At 41.1% G+C, this 13,699-nt stretch overlaps 1 protein-coding gene across 1 annotated transcript in view; it reads right to left on the reverse strand.

The window, feature by feature from the left end:
* The window catches only part of RDX (radixin), a 92,223-nt gene extending 80,292 nt beyond the window's left edge, over positions 1 to 11,931 (reverse strand). The window contains exon 1 of the mRNA XM_020996104.2: positions 11,842 to 11,931. The gene's annotated coding sequence lies outside the window, so the exon portion shown is untranslated. The remainder of the gene's footprint in view (positions 1 to 11,841) is intronic.
* Between the last annotated feature and the right edge of the window lie 1,768 nt (positions 11,932 to 13,699).

A 13,699-nucleotide genomic window follows, 5' to 3' on the forward strand; every position in this document is an offset into this window, starting at 1 on the left:
TTTAAGGAGCTTTCAATTTTAGTGGTGAATTGGGATTTTAATCTAGTTTCCCTGATTGTGTAAATAATTTTATTCATTAAAAAGGCTTAACAATTGTAAATAAAAATCCTATGATATCTATATTTCTTTTTTTCTTTTAAATTCATGACATTTTGGTATGGTGGACTGAGTTGTGGGCTTGGCGTCAGGAAAGGCCTGCCTAATTCCACTTCCAACATTTACTAACCCTGAGTTTGTGGACAAATCACTTTGCCTTTCAGAGCCTTGGTTTCCTCATCCATAAAAGGGGGTAACAGTGAGTGAAGTACTTAACTCACAAGGCTGTTGTGTAAGCAAAATGAGATAATATATTTAAAGTGCTTTTCAAATGTTAAAGTGTTATAAAAAGTCAATTATTAATGTCATTGAGGTTCTTAAATATCCTGCAGAAACATAGATTACCACTGTGGAATTACATAATGAGAGCAAATTATTTTAAATTTCCCCAAATTGGTTTTTGTTAGGAATTTTAAGCAATTTTGCAAAAATAATAACCTAAGGAATAGCAAGCAACATAATCTGTCTACTTAATTAGTTGTAATATTCTATAGTGTTATTATTTAAGGCACAATTTGTGGAGAGTGTTCACTAAGAACCTTCACAGCTGCATCAAGAAGACCATACCTAATAAGGAAGAATCCTTAGAGGTCACCTAATCCAACCCCTGAATTTTTACAGATGAGAGCTGAGGCCCCAAAATGTTGTGACTTACACAAAATCATACAAGTGAGAAGGATTTGAACCTAGGTCCCCTGGTTCCAAAGCCAATTCCTTTTTTACTGTACCTTGATGGCTCCTATCCAAAACTTTGTTCCTAAGCTTCAATCCTGTACCACCAAGGCTCCATGCCTTCAGGACGTTTTTACCTATGTGTCATCTCATCATCTCCAACCTAAGAATTTTTTTTATTTAAAAAAATTTCTGAACCTATAAATCAGTAATGATCCCATTTTCAGTTCACCCCCTTTCACTTAGCACTTGCTCTACTGAAACTACCTGAATTGCCACTGAATTGTTACTACAAATCTCACCCACTTATACTTTCACCATCTCAGTGATGCTCAATCCTGAGCTGCCTAAAAAGACCATTTCCCATTTGCTAATTCCTCATGCCATCTACCTCAACCCTCCTCCTTCATTGTCCCACTCCAAATCTGCATATTCCATCCCTATACCCTCCAGAATACTTGTTCTATAATTAGCAAACTTCCTTTCATCTTAAAATTTTCTCCTTCCATCATATGGCACTCTCCATTGCCACTCTAGAATCTCCATTGAGTGCCTAAATTAAGCAACCTCTTCTCCTTTAAAAGTTTACGCGATTCTAATTTATAACCCAATTCAGATGTTGGTATTCAACTGACACCAATATATTTTCTTCCCTTTCTCAATGAGTTTAATGTCCAACTCACAATTTTTGTCTTCTCACCATCTCCTGGCCTCCTATAGGACTTCAACATACATACCAATACCCCCATCAACTACCCTGAGTTCCTGGTTCCTCAATCCACTCAGTTCCCATGATCTACTCTCTACCTCAGCTACACACAGATATGGGCACACTTGATTTTGTAATTATTCACAAGTGTTCCAAAGTGTTTCATGGACATGGAAGTCAGGTTTGTAATCTGGGAAATTCCTTCACTTGATCATATCTTTTATCATTCCATATTTACCTGTGTCTTATAACCCCTAACACTGTACTTTGTCCTCATAATGACCTTCATTCCATCCAGCCCTTAGTTTTGTTCCCCCAGACCATCATCTTTGTACTAGCTACACTCTTCTTTCCCTACCTTGCCCCATTGGTGAACTAACTTGACTCTATACTATCCTCCACCCTTAATTCATCAGTGTTATTCTCATCTTCCACTTTCACTCGCCCCACAGATCCTATCCATTACCGAATCATGTTGTTTCTACCTTCACATCTCTCAAGTGTGTCCCTTTCTCCCTAATCAAATAGCCTCCACTCTAGTCTAGGTCCTCATTACCTTAAGCCCAGACTAGGACAATAGCCTCTAATTGATGTCTCAAGGCTCTCCCAAGGGGAGGGGGAGGGGAAGAAGGGGAAAAGAGAGAAAGAGGCAGAGAGAGATTTCTTTTAAAATAGCCTTGAAGAGGCAATGTAACCCTTATATAAATGGCACGACATGAGCTAGATGTTTAGTATCATTAAGAAGTTTCAAAACTGGTTTAATGACTTTTAATGAAAATTAATGGATCCAAGTTACTCTGGGAGGAAGTCTCTACTGGATTGCCTCAGGGATCTATCTTTGTTCAACATTTCTGTCAATACCTCCTCTATCTCCACATCATGCCTTCTCCACTTGTGGCATTATCTCCATATCTTCTCTACTGGAACCTGAGACTCTGTCCCTAAGAAATACCCTGGACTCAGAATTTACTTTATCTTTTCTAGATCCAGGCCTCCACCTCACTTCCTAGCCATATCCAAGCCATGCCACCAATCTTCATCACAAACTCCCCCTCATCCATTCCCTACCCTACTTCAAGATTCTCCTTCCTGTTCCTTGCACAAGACATTCCCTGGTTGTCTCCTATGCCTTGAACTATGTCCTCCTCATCTAAGCATCTTGGCTTCTTTCAAGTCTCAGATAAAAATCCTATAGTGCCTACCGTCTAAAATTATCTCCAAAATATCCCTGTATATCTCTTGTTTGCATGTTGCCTTCATCATTAGACTGTAAGCTACCTGAACACAGACACTGTCTTTGCCTTTCTTTGTATCCCCAGGGCTTTAGTAGAGTGCCTGGAACATAGTAGGACCTTAATAAATTCTAGCTGACTTGACTAGGAAACAGCACTAAGATGATGAAAGCTAAGGATTCTAAGATGTATAAGGAAGGAAAATGTGTTTTCTAGACATGAGGGACAACCTGTGAAAAGGTAAAGATGTAAGAAACTGAATGCCAAATTTGGTAAACTCCAAGTTGATGAGTTTGGCTGGAACATATAGTGTGGAAACATACTGGGGGCGGGAGGGGTATGAAAATACAGGCAAGAACTAGACTGTAAAGGACTTTCAAATGTCTGAATTTTCTCTGCAAGAAATAAGAAATTGGAAAGATTCTCAAGCATGGAGGTAATATGGTCACACTTGTGTTTTAGGAAGATTCTTTTGGCAGCTGTGTGAAGGGTAAGATTTCAAAGACAAGAAACTGGAAGCAAGGAGGCCAATTAGGAGTCTATTTCAGAAAATGAGTAAGCATTATATACTAGAATGGTGGTTGTGTGGTTAAAGAGAAAGATGGATGCAAGAGATGTTGAGGTGGTAAAATTGAGAAGACGACCTCTGAATTAACATAAGGATTGAGGAAGGTAAAGAATTAAGGTTGATCTAAGGTTGTTTAATCTGGGTGACTTGGAATATTGGAGATGCCCTTCTGTATTGATCATATGAAGTTTGAGATGAGAAGCAATGTGTTACAGTGCATAGAGAGTGAACCTTGGAGTCAAAAAGACCTGAGTTCCCCAGATCTCACATACTGGTTGGGTGACTCTGGGAAAATCATTTGACCTCTCAGTGTTTCAATCAACTCAACTCTAAGTAAGATGCACAGAAGGAGAAGGAGCAGACGAAGAAAGGGAAGGAGTGGAAGAAGAGGAGAAGGAGAACAAGAATGGGATAGGAGAAGAATCATTTGATCAGTCTATGGAACATTCAGATAGAGATGTTTTATACAGAATTGGTAATACAGGATGGGAGTTCAGGAGTCAATCAATAAGCAGTTATTAAGTGCTTACTATGTGAGAGGCACAGTGCTAAATAAAAAGAACACAAAGAAAGGCAAACCCAATTCCTGCCCTCAAGGAGCCCACATTCTAATGGAAATAACAACATGCAACAATGTACACACAAGATACACAGAAGAGTAAACTGAAGGCAATCTCAGAGGAAGGCAGAGAGGAGGTAATCTCAAAGAGAGTGGAAGGAGACTTGGGGGAAGGGCACTATCCAGAAGGCTATTTCAATAGTCCAGGCATGAAGTGATGAAGACTTGAACCAGGGTGATGGAAGTGTCACAGGAAGGGGAGTTATATGGAGAAATGTTACAAAAGCAGAACTGACAGGACTCGAAATTGGATAGGTGAGTGAGATTTTATATATATATATATATATATGCACATATATACATATATACATATATATATATACACATATATACATATACATACATATATATATATGAGATGTTGGTTAGGATTAGATATGTAGATTTGGGAGCCCTTTACAAAGCTGATAATTGACCCTCAAGGGACTACAAAGAAGAGAAGAAACTCAGGGAAGAACTTTGAGGAATAGCCAGGATTAGAGGGTGAAACAAAGATGATGATTCAACAAAAGAGACAGAGAAGGAAAAGTCAATTAAGACAATCAGGAAGAAGTGGAAGATATGCAGGAATAAGAGGTGATCAAAGGTGTCAAAAACTGCAGAGAGAGTAAAAAAAAAAAGGATGAGAAATGAGAAAAGCCTTTGTTGTTGTAGTTTGTCCTTCATTAAGTTTAGCAATTAAAAGGATCTTGGAGATTAGATTCAGTCAAGTCACAAATTCAGAAGCCAGACGTAAAGGAATTAAGAAGTGAGGGAGGGGAAGCTAGTTGGTACAGTGGATACAGCACCAGCATTGGATTCAGGAGGACCTGAGTTCAAATCCAGCCTCAGACACATAACACTTACTAGCTGTGTGACCCATTGCCTAGCTGAAACCCCCCCCCAAAAAAAGAAGTGAGGGAATAGAAGTAATTAATCTAGAGCAGACCTGCACAACTTGGCAGTAGGTAAGGGCCAAAATTAAAACAGGCTAAACTTCTTCAGGCTGCAGATAAGTTAGACTAGGGCAGGCCTGTACAACCTGAGGCCCTTGGGTTGCTTGTGGCATGCCAAAGGATTTCTGGTGGCCTGGGAAAAATGTAGAGGATGTTTTCTCTAAGTGGGCAAGGGCCGCAGGTGTGCAGGCCTGGACTATAGACTGATGATAGCTGGCAGTCCTGGACTATAGACTGATGATAGCTGGTTGCTAAGGGCCACATGACAAACCGGAGAGTGAGCAGTGGCAACCCTACATTTTTCGCAGGCCACACAAAATCCTCTGGCAGGCCACAGGAAGAGGCTGTATGTTGCGCAGGCTTGATCTAGAGCAAATAGGAAAGGCGAGATTCAAGTCAAGGAGAGTGACTGAAGAGAGACAGAAGGATATGGACACAAGTAGAGAGTTGGTTGGCCTCAGTAAAGAAACTCTTCATAATAGCCTGGTGCAAAGGAGACCATGGGTGAATGACATCAAGAGTCCAGCCCTGAAATTCAGAATGAGGAAGAAGAAAACCTCTAGAGGTGACTTGTACCACTTCTTGCAAGAGACTTTTCTGGATTTCTCCATTTATTAGTGCCCCACTCTGAAACATTTTGATTTATTTGTATATATCCTGTATTTACTTACCTGTGAACATCTATTCTCCCATAGAATATAAGCTCCTTGAGAGCAGGAACTGTTTTACTTTATACTTGTATCTCTAGTGCCTGGCACTTAATGCATGGTTTTTTTTATTGAATGATTGAAAGCAAGTTCTTTAAATACCTTCGGTCTTCAAGTGAAGGCTAAAAGATATTTGCCCATGAAGTTGTAGACAGAATTTTCATTAAAATAAGGATTGGACTAGATGTTCCTAAGGTAACTTCAAATTGTCATACTCTTTGATTCTATTACTTTCACTATGAATTTTTGATGATTGCTATGTAACAAGGGCTAAGAACCTGCCCCTCATATTGATGTAAGGCTATGTCTGCCCTTCAAAGCTTCTTACAAGAAAACAATAGCACATCTTTATTTTCACTAACCTCTAGCTGAAATTGAGCATTTCCTTCAACTATGAATATAAAATTTTGAGAAGAGGTGCACAGATTTCAGCAGATTCACACACACACACACACACACACACACACACACACACAGAGTTGGCTTAGAGCAGACTCATTTGTCTTCAGTTTTTCACTTATGAACAAAAATTGTCTGGGGAAACTGAGGTCCCCTTCACTGTAAATATCACAACTATTCTATTTACAAGGAATATTATTCCCTATCTCAGTGTTATAAAAACATTATCTTAAACCTGCCATAAATCCCATGACCCTCCTGAAAATTTAACATAATACTGTAGCACTACTCTTTAGATACAGTATCTAAAGCCATCTTCCAATATTCCTTGTTCTCTCAATTTTGAACAGTATCAAAGAATTTAGCTTTCTTAAAGCAACAAATTAGCTTTAAGATCACAAAACTTGTTACATTTGATATCTTAAATTTAAATTATACTGCTTCATACTTGTAAATAATTCATAAAGTCATAGAATTTTCAAGCTGGAAGAGGCCTTAGAGGTAATCTAATCCAATCCCATCATTTCCAAATGAGGAAACTTAGACCTAAAGAGGCCAAATGACCTGTTCAAGGTCCACTGACTATTTAGTGGCAGTCAGGATTAGGAACCGAGTCTTTAAACTCTCAGTTCTGTGCACTTTTCCACTGTGTTAAACTGCCTCCTGTGAAAGGACCAATATCTACCAGTGCTTCTTCCCCACAAATATGAGCTAGGAAAAGGTAACAAAAGCCAAGGACTTGAAAGGACCTATGGATGGATCAAGCTGTGCTGCCTTAACTGAAGTTGCTTCCTGGTCACCAAAGGGCAAAAAAGGTACAACCCATGCGGAGCTTAGGGCTGCTCCAATTTGGTGAATGTCTGAAAACCAGAGTCACCATATCCTGGCCTACTGACCAGACATGTTCATATAGAAATGAAGTTCCACTGTATATTTGTTGCACATCCTTGCTATACCAGGAACTAAGTAAACTTTTGTTACTTGTTCAATGACTTGTGACTGCCTCATTTCATCCCATCAAATCTGAATTTGTTCAGGCTGAAGTAAGGGAGGAAGGTCAGACCCACTCCTAACCCTCCAATATTAATATTTTTGGTGTGTTGTTAAATATACCTTAATAAGACTGAAACTATATTTGTTTTCTGATGAATATTGATTGCACATGAAAAAATCAATACCTAGAACATGTAACTGTAGAATAAATAACATACTTAGCCCTAGAGTTCATTATTAAAAGGAGTAATGAAATGAAATCATGTTTTATATATTCTACATTTTCTTTCCAAGATTTCTTCCTATCTATAACTACCAAAAATACTGACAATGAAAGACATAAAACAACCCCTTAATATAACTATAAATAAATAGAGACATGATGTTATAGAAAACTTGCTTTGGAGTCAGGAAGAACTGGGTTCAGTTTCTGCCTCTGACACACACTAGCTATATGGCTACCCCCAAGTCATTTTACTTCTCAGTGCTCTTGGCAAAAATTCTAAGACTACAAATTAGAAGAGCTGCTGATCTTCACAGTTGAAAGGAGTTAGCACAACCATGATTTTACAGGTCCTGACCAAAAGAGAAAGTGTGTATGTGAGAGAGGTGGGAGGCAGACAGGAAGAGGGAGGGAAGACAGAAGAGGGGGGGAGTGGTGGGAAAAGAGGGGGGGAAAGAAGAGAGGGAGAGAAAAAGGAAGGAGGGAAAGAGAAGAAGGGTGACAGGAAAAGAGAAGGGGGAGGAGGAAAGGATAAAAGGAAGGCAGAAAGAAGAGAGAAAAGGAGGACAGAGAGAGGGGTGAAAAGAAAAGGACAAAGGAGAGGAGAGACGGGAAAGACAAAGGAGAGAAAGAAGAAAGGGAGGGGAGAAAAAAGAGGGAGACAGGAAGAGAGAAGGAGAGGGAAGAAGTAGTAATAGTAGTAGTAGTAAATAGGAGCAGCAGCAGCTAGTATTTATATAGCACTTTATATATGTTACCTCATTTTATTCTTACAACAATTCTGTGAGGTAGGTGCTATTATTGTCCTCACTTTACAGATGATGAAACTGAGGTACAGAATGGCTTTGTCCAGGGTTAGAGTTAATAAGTGTCTGAAGCAGAATTTGATCTTAGATTTTCCTAACTTCAAGTCCCATGCTACATCTACTGCACCACCTAACAGCTGCTATAAAGGTAAGCTCAGATTGTTTTTTGTCCCCCCTCCCCCTTTTTTTGCATTCCCAGTGCTTAGCAGAATGGCACATAAGTGCTTAATAAATACCTGCTGATTTATTGTTGATATAAAAAAAAGAAATTGTAATCAAAGGATGTAAGACATGCTTATTGAATTCATATTTAATGACATAATCATATGTTCATATTATCATTCAAAATGCAATATCTTAATTTTAATTTAAGTTTATTTTCCCACCACTTAAAGTCATCCATATTATATTATCTTAATTCAATCTTGTATAAGGGTATTCCTTAAATAAAAAGCAAACCTGAAGACATGTAAGGTTATTTAAAATGTACACCTAAATTTTCCCACATTAAGACCCAAAAATATCTATGTACTGATTGCTCAGATTCTCCCCCAGGCATAAGTTGTAACAATTACTTGCATTTCTAGAGTGAGTTAAGGTTTATAATGTTACAGTAAAAGAGTTGCTTATAATAGCACTCTTTGGTGTGCAAGTATAACACAGAAGTAATATACCAAAACAATGTTTCTTACAGTTCTTGACAGTAAATTTCAGAGGCAAGATTTTCAAGTGGCAAGATAACAGGGCTGAGTTGCCAACGTGAGGCTGACTAAAAGTGGCCATGAATATAGAAAAAATGATCCAGACAAGGATGGGGGGGGGGCTGAGAAGGCACCAAGGATGTGATCTAACACTGGCATGGAAGAATGCCAAGATTTGTAGAGGCTCCCAACATGGTCCTTAACTGCTCAATGGAGCCATAAAGTTCAAAATAGACATATGAAGGGCTGGAAGACTGTCTTTTGTCTCTTTTTTGCATCCCCTAGCACTTAGCACAGTGCCTGGAACTTAGTGGGTGCTTAATAAATGTCTACTGACTGACATGAGTAACTCTGCTGTAGTTCCAGAAAAAGTCTGAATCTCAGGAAAGTTGGTTCATAACAGTCTATTCCCACATTACAACAGATGCAGAATAAGACAGGCTATGTAAAGTCATTCTGTCTAGAGGAAGTAGGCCTTTCCAGCTTTCAAAATTCACAAAGCAAAAACAGAATCACTTCAACTCTACATCACTCCATGAGAAACAACCTGTCAGCACAGACCAATTCTCTCAACCTTAGGCGTAATTTGCCTATTTACAGTACTAATAAAGATTAGTTCACATTTTTAAATGACAGGAGTATGAAGAATAAGATTTCATAATCAAATTTTATTAACAAGAAATTTCTGCTTGTAAAACTAAAATCAACAATAAAGTAATTGTTCAAGAACAATGATAACCTGGAAATAACAGGCTACAAATGTGGATAAAGGATAAATCACAATGCCAGCATGACAAAGACTAATATATTTGATTAAGTCCAACTCTCTCCTAATTGTGCTTGGGAAAGCAAAAGCAACAAGAAACAACCCTCCCTCCTTATTTCTAATTCCCTTGAGAGCCAGAAGTTAGATCAGTAAGGTTTATTAAGTTCACCTCACCCCCTAAAACATCTTAAAATGAGAACCACTCCATTCTAAGTTAATTCCAAAGTAAATCCCCCATAGGCATTTTCTCCCCCACTTTATAAAATCTTCTAAGTTAAACTTAATTTTGTAATTTTAAAATGACATGTTTCTGCCTCTTTCTCCTTAAAAGGGCAAAGGATTAATATGTGTATTTAAATCTACATATCTTAAGAGCTACATGTGTTTTCTTGTATTTTATTTTCCCTTAACTAATAAAGAGGCTCATCATTAGCTGAAAATAGTCCCAGCAACTCCTGAAGACCACAGTCAAGAGAACTACAATCAAGATCTCACCACCACTACCACCCCAATCACAGCTCCACGAAATATGGAAGTGCTAATAATAATTCAACAAGTGCCTACTATCTAACTCAACACCGTCCTAAGGACTGATAAACAGAAGCTTTTGGAGTTGGAAAGGATCTTAACTCAATCACACAGCACACTCTAAGAAAATCATATACAATAAAATCTTCCCAAAAGAGTATACATTTTCAGCTAACTCAAAATAAAGATAAACTCTCCTTTACATTATAAAAATCCCATGATTAAAACATGCGGATAGAAAGCAAGAGCATCCTGAATTTTTTAAAAAGTGCTTTCAACATTTTTTTCCTTTTCCTCAACCTTATGTTTTGCTTTTACCCAAATGGCTAAGAGCATTATTTATCTAGTATTCCACACAGAACAATTGTTCATTCAGAGCTCTGCCCACTGCGCAAACCAGTATTTAGTATTTCTAATGTGTGGACTCTGTAAACAATAGAAGGCAATAGCGATTTATCAATACGTACTTTTTTTTAATGCCATCACATTTACATCATGCCAGTATTGAAGCCGGGGGCCTGTTACGATGCCCTGCACTAAGATTTACTTTGCAAAATTTGTACTTCAAAAGGTTCTGGAAAAGTTCACATTTAACAAACCATCCTAACTTTAAAACAAATTAAACGTTTAATAAGTTTAAAGACAGTATTCTCCATTGTAGTCACAATTAACTCTAGAGACATAATAAACGTTTGGTTCACCTTCAAAGCTGATTTTGCAAAGTATGGAACTCACAAAGATAAGAAAAATTCGCATAACCTGTAATTACAACAGATGACACTGATACGAAATAGCTAATATGACGCTTACAAGTCGCGAAACTAAAGCCATTTGAAGCAGCAGCAGGTAAGGATCTCATAAGAGGGAGAGTGAAGCTAGAACGGCCCGTCGGCCAAGGCACCTCCTCTGCTTGCCACAATATGCTGCAGCCTGCAATCTCCAAGTGGCAGCAGCGGCGCTACTGCAGTTATGGGGGAGGAGGCGGCAGGGGAAGGGCGGGGGCGAGGGGAGTGAAGGGGTGAAGAGAGAGGTGGAGCTCAGAAGAATTGTGCTGTGACAAAAAAAAAGTGTTGTAAAAGCAACATCCTTTGCCCAATCAGGACCTTAATTAAGCACACCTAATAACAGAGCACCCCTTTACAATCCTGGAAGCTGAAAGAGAAAAATTCTACATAATTCCTATTTTATCTTTAAGAATTCAGTCCATGTCACTCTTAATATGAGTGTTTTTAAAGTGCTCTACAGATGGAAAAAATAGTGAGCCAATAAAATCCCAAATCAAATAGAGCCTTCTGAGTGAGAGTGAGTGAGAATGAATATGTGTGTGTGTGTGTGTGTGTGTGTGTGTGTGTGTGTTTAGTGGGGGGGGCAAGGGAATTGAAGGAGAGAAACGAGGAATTTGAAAGAGAAATAATGTAGTGGCAAGCAAGGAAGAGAAAGGTGAAACAAACCACATTTTAGAATAATGAAAAATAAATTCGCAGCTTAGAATGACGTCGGATTTTTTTTTTACTAATAACTAAGTGTATATGAGTATACACGTACATATCTAATGAGTGCCCCACACGTTTGCATGCTATATATTACATATATGGCGGGAGAGGGGGGAGAGGGAACAGAAGAGCTCATTACTAGTCCCCTTACCCGCAGCCACACGCAAACTTCACCTCCTTTCTACCCGCCACCAGCAGAGTCCCGGGCCCCGAAGTCCCCCTCCCCTCACGTCGTTCCCGGACTTTGCTCCCGGCTGAACCATTAGGTCGAGGTCAGTCTCCCGAGGGTCCCCTCCCGGACTACTGCCCCGGCAGAAATGCGGACCTGGGCCGCCCTAGAGAGCCCGCTGCGCGGGCGCCGCCCCTCCCCCCACGGGCCGGCCGCTCCGCTCACCTGGTGCGCGCGGCGGCGCCGGAGGCGCGAGGGGAGCAAGAGGCGCGAGGGAGCGAGGGCCGGCGAAGCGCCGCCCGCACTTCTCCGCCAAAGCCCAGGGCGAAGCTCCGCTGGCTAGGCACAGACCCCCTCCGTCCGGGGCCGGGGGACCCGCGGGGCTTGGGAAGGGATTGTCACCAACTTCGTTTTCCCCTCCCCCTTCGCCGCTTTCTGCGGGGGAGGGAAGCCCAGGAAAGTCGAAGCTGGAAGAGGGAGTTGCCGGTTTCGTCCCCTTCCTGCCGACGAGGGACTGAGCCGCCAGAGCCCGGAGAGGGCAGCGGTCCCGGGTTTGAAATGAGTGCTGGGCTGCCGGAGAGGAGACGCTCCGCCGCCGCCACCGCAGACAGCTCCGCAATATGGCCGCCCGGCAGCTCCTCCGGGGGGAAAAGGCGGGGCTGCCCCACGCCGCCCCCCTCCTCCTGCCGGCCCGCGGTAGCGCGCTACGGTCTGTGCACCGCGGCCGCCGCCGCCGCCGCCTCCGCCTCGGGAGCCGCCCCCACACCGGCGGCGTCCTATCCCTCCCCCGCCCTCCGTGCCCCCCACCCCCAGCCCGCGGCCCGGGCCCAAAAGCCTGTCTTCTTCTCCGTGCTCCCGCCCTTCCGGATGTTACCCCCTTCCCTGTGTGGGGACATATGGGGGAAATTGGAGGGAGACTCCCGGGATGTCCCGAGGAGCAGGAGCCCCCCCAGCTGGTGTTCCCGTCCTCTGGGGCGAGGCAGTGAAGAGTCCCTCCAGAAATGCTAGGCTCAGCCCCCGGCCGACCTGAGCGGGCGCTACCAGGGGAGGAGAGGAAAGTTTAAACTCCCTTCGACCCTTCCCAAGAGCTCGTTTAAGGAAATTTCCTTCCCGGCTAATAACTGATTCTACTTCCCGGGAGGAGACCAACCTAAGCAAGCGTTTTACTTTGGGGGTTGTCGTCCGCAATGGCACACATACTTCAATGGTTGTGAGGCTTTTGAGACAAAACTAAGTTTTGTCTTACTTTGGTAAGTTTAAACAATTCAGAAAAGCTGTGGAGGCAGGCCCCGTTCAGCAAATTTAACATGGATGACTTTTTTTTTTAATCAAGATAATAGCACGCGTGTACTGAGTATTTACAATGTACAATATACACTGAAGAATGATAGAAAGGAAGGCATTGTCTGACCAGTTAAATTCAATAAATGTTTATTAAGGGCCTACTATGGAGAAGACACAAGTAGTTTACAGTAAAAACAATGATGATTCAAATTCTAAACAAACTGGCATTGTGTGGGACTTGTGCTCCCTAGGAAACGTTTGAAAATTGCCTCCCTTGTGAGTTGATGTCCACTAGAGGCACATGTGACTATTACCCAGGGTATACTATCAACCATTAAAATGGAATTTTCTGGAATTAAAAAATGTGCCTTTCCAAAAAGAAAAAAAACTAAATTATATCCACCCCCATCTGTTGTACGCTGGGTGGCTGCCTACCTTGCCTTTCCCTAGTCCTCAGCTCTAATTCTAGAGATGAATACTCTATAGGAAAACAATAAGGAATTGAAGGAATGTGTAAGCATAAGTGCAGCAAGCCTAATTAATCCTACACCTGGGAAGGACCTCGCAGATCATCTGGTCCAAACCCTTCATTTTAGAGGTGATGAAATCAAAGCCGTGAGAGATTATATCTTGCCCAAGACCTGGAGAGTTAGTGATTAGAGTCGGTACTAGAGCCTTAAGCTTTACTGATTCCCTATCCAGTATCCTTTCTACTGTCGTACTTCTTCGTACTTTCAAATACTTATATGTAAGATTATGTGTCTAACTGTAATAACTATAGAATAAGATTGGCCAAGTT

Source organism: Phascolarctos cinereus, unplaced genomic scaffold (assembly GCF_003287225.1).
Source record: "Phascolarctos cinereus isolate Bilbo 61053 unplaced genomic scaffold, phaCin_HiC Scaffold_726;HRSCAF=1367, whole genome shotgun sequence".
Lineage (NCBI taxonomy): Eukaryota > Metazoa > Chordata > Mammalia > Diprotodontia > Phascolarctidae > Phascolarctos > Phascolarctos cinereus.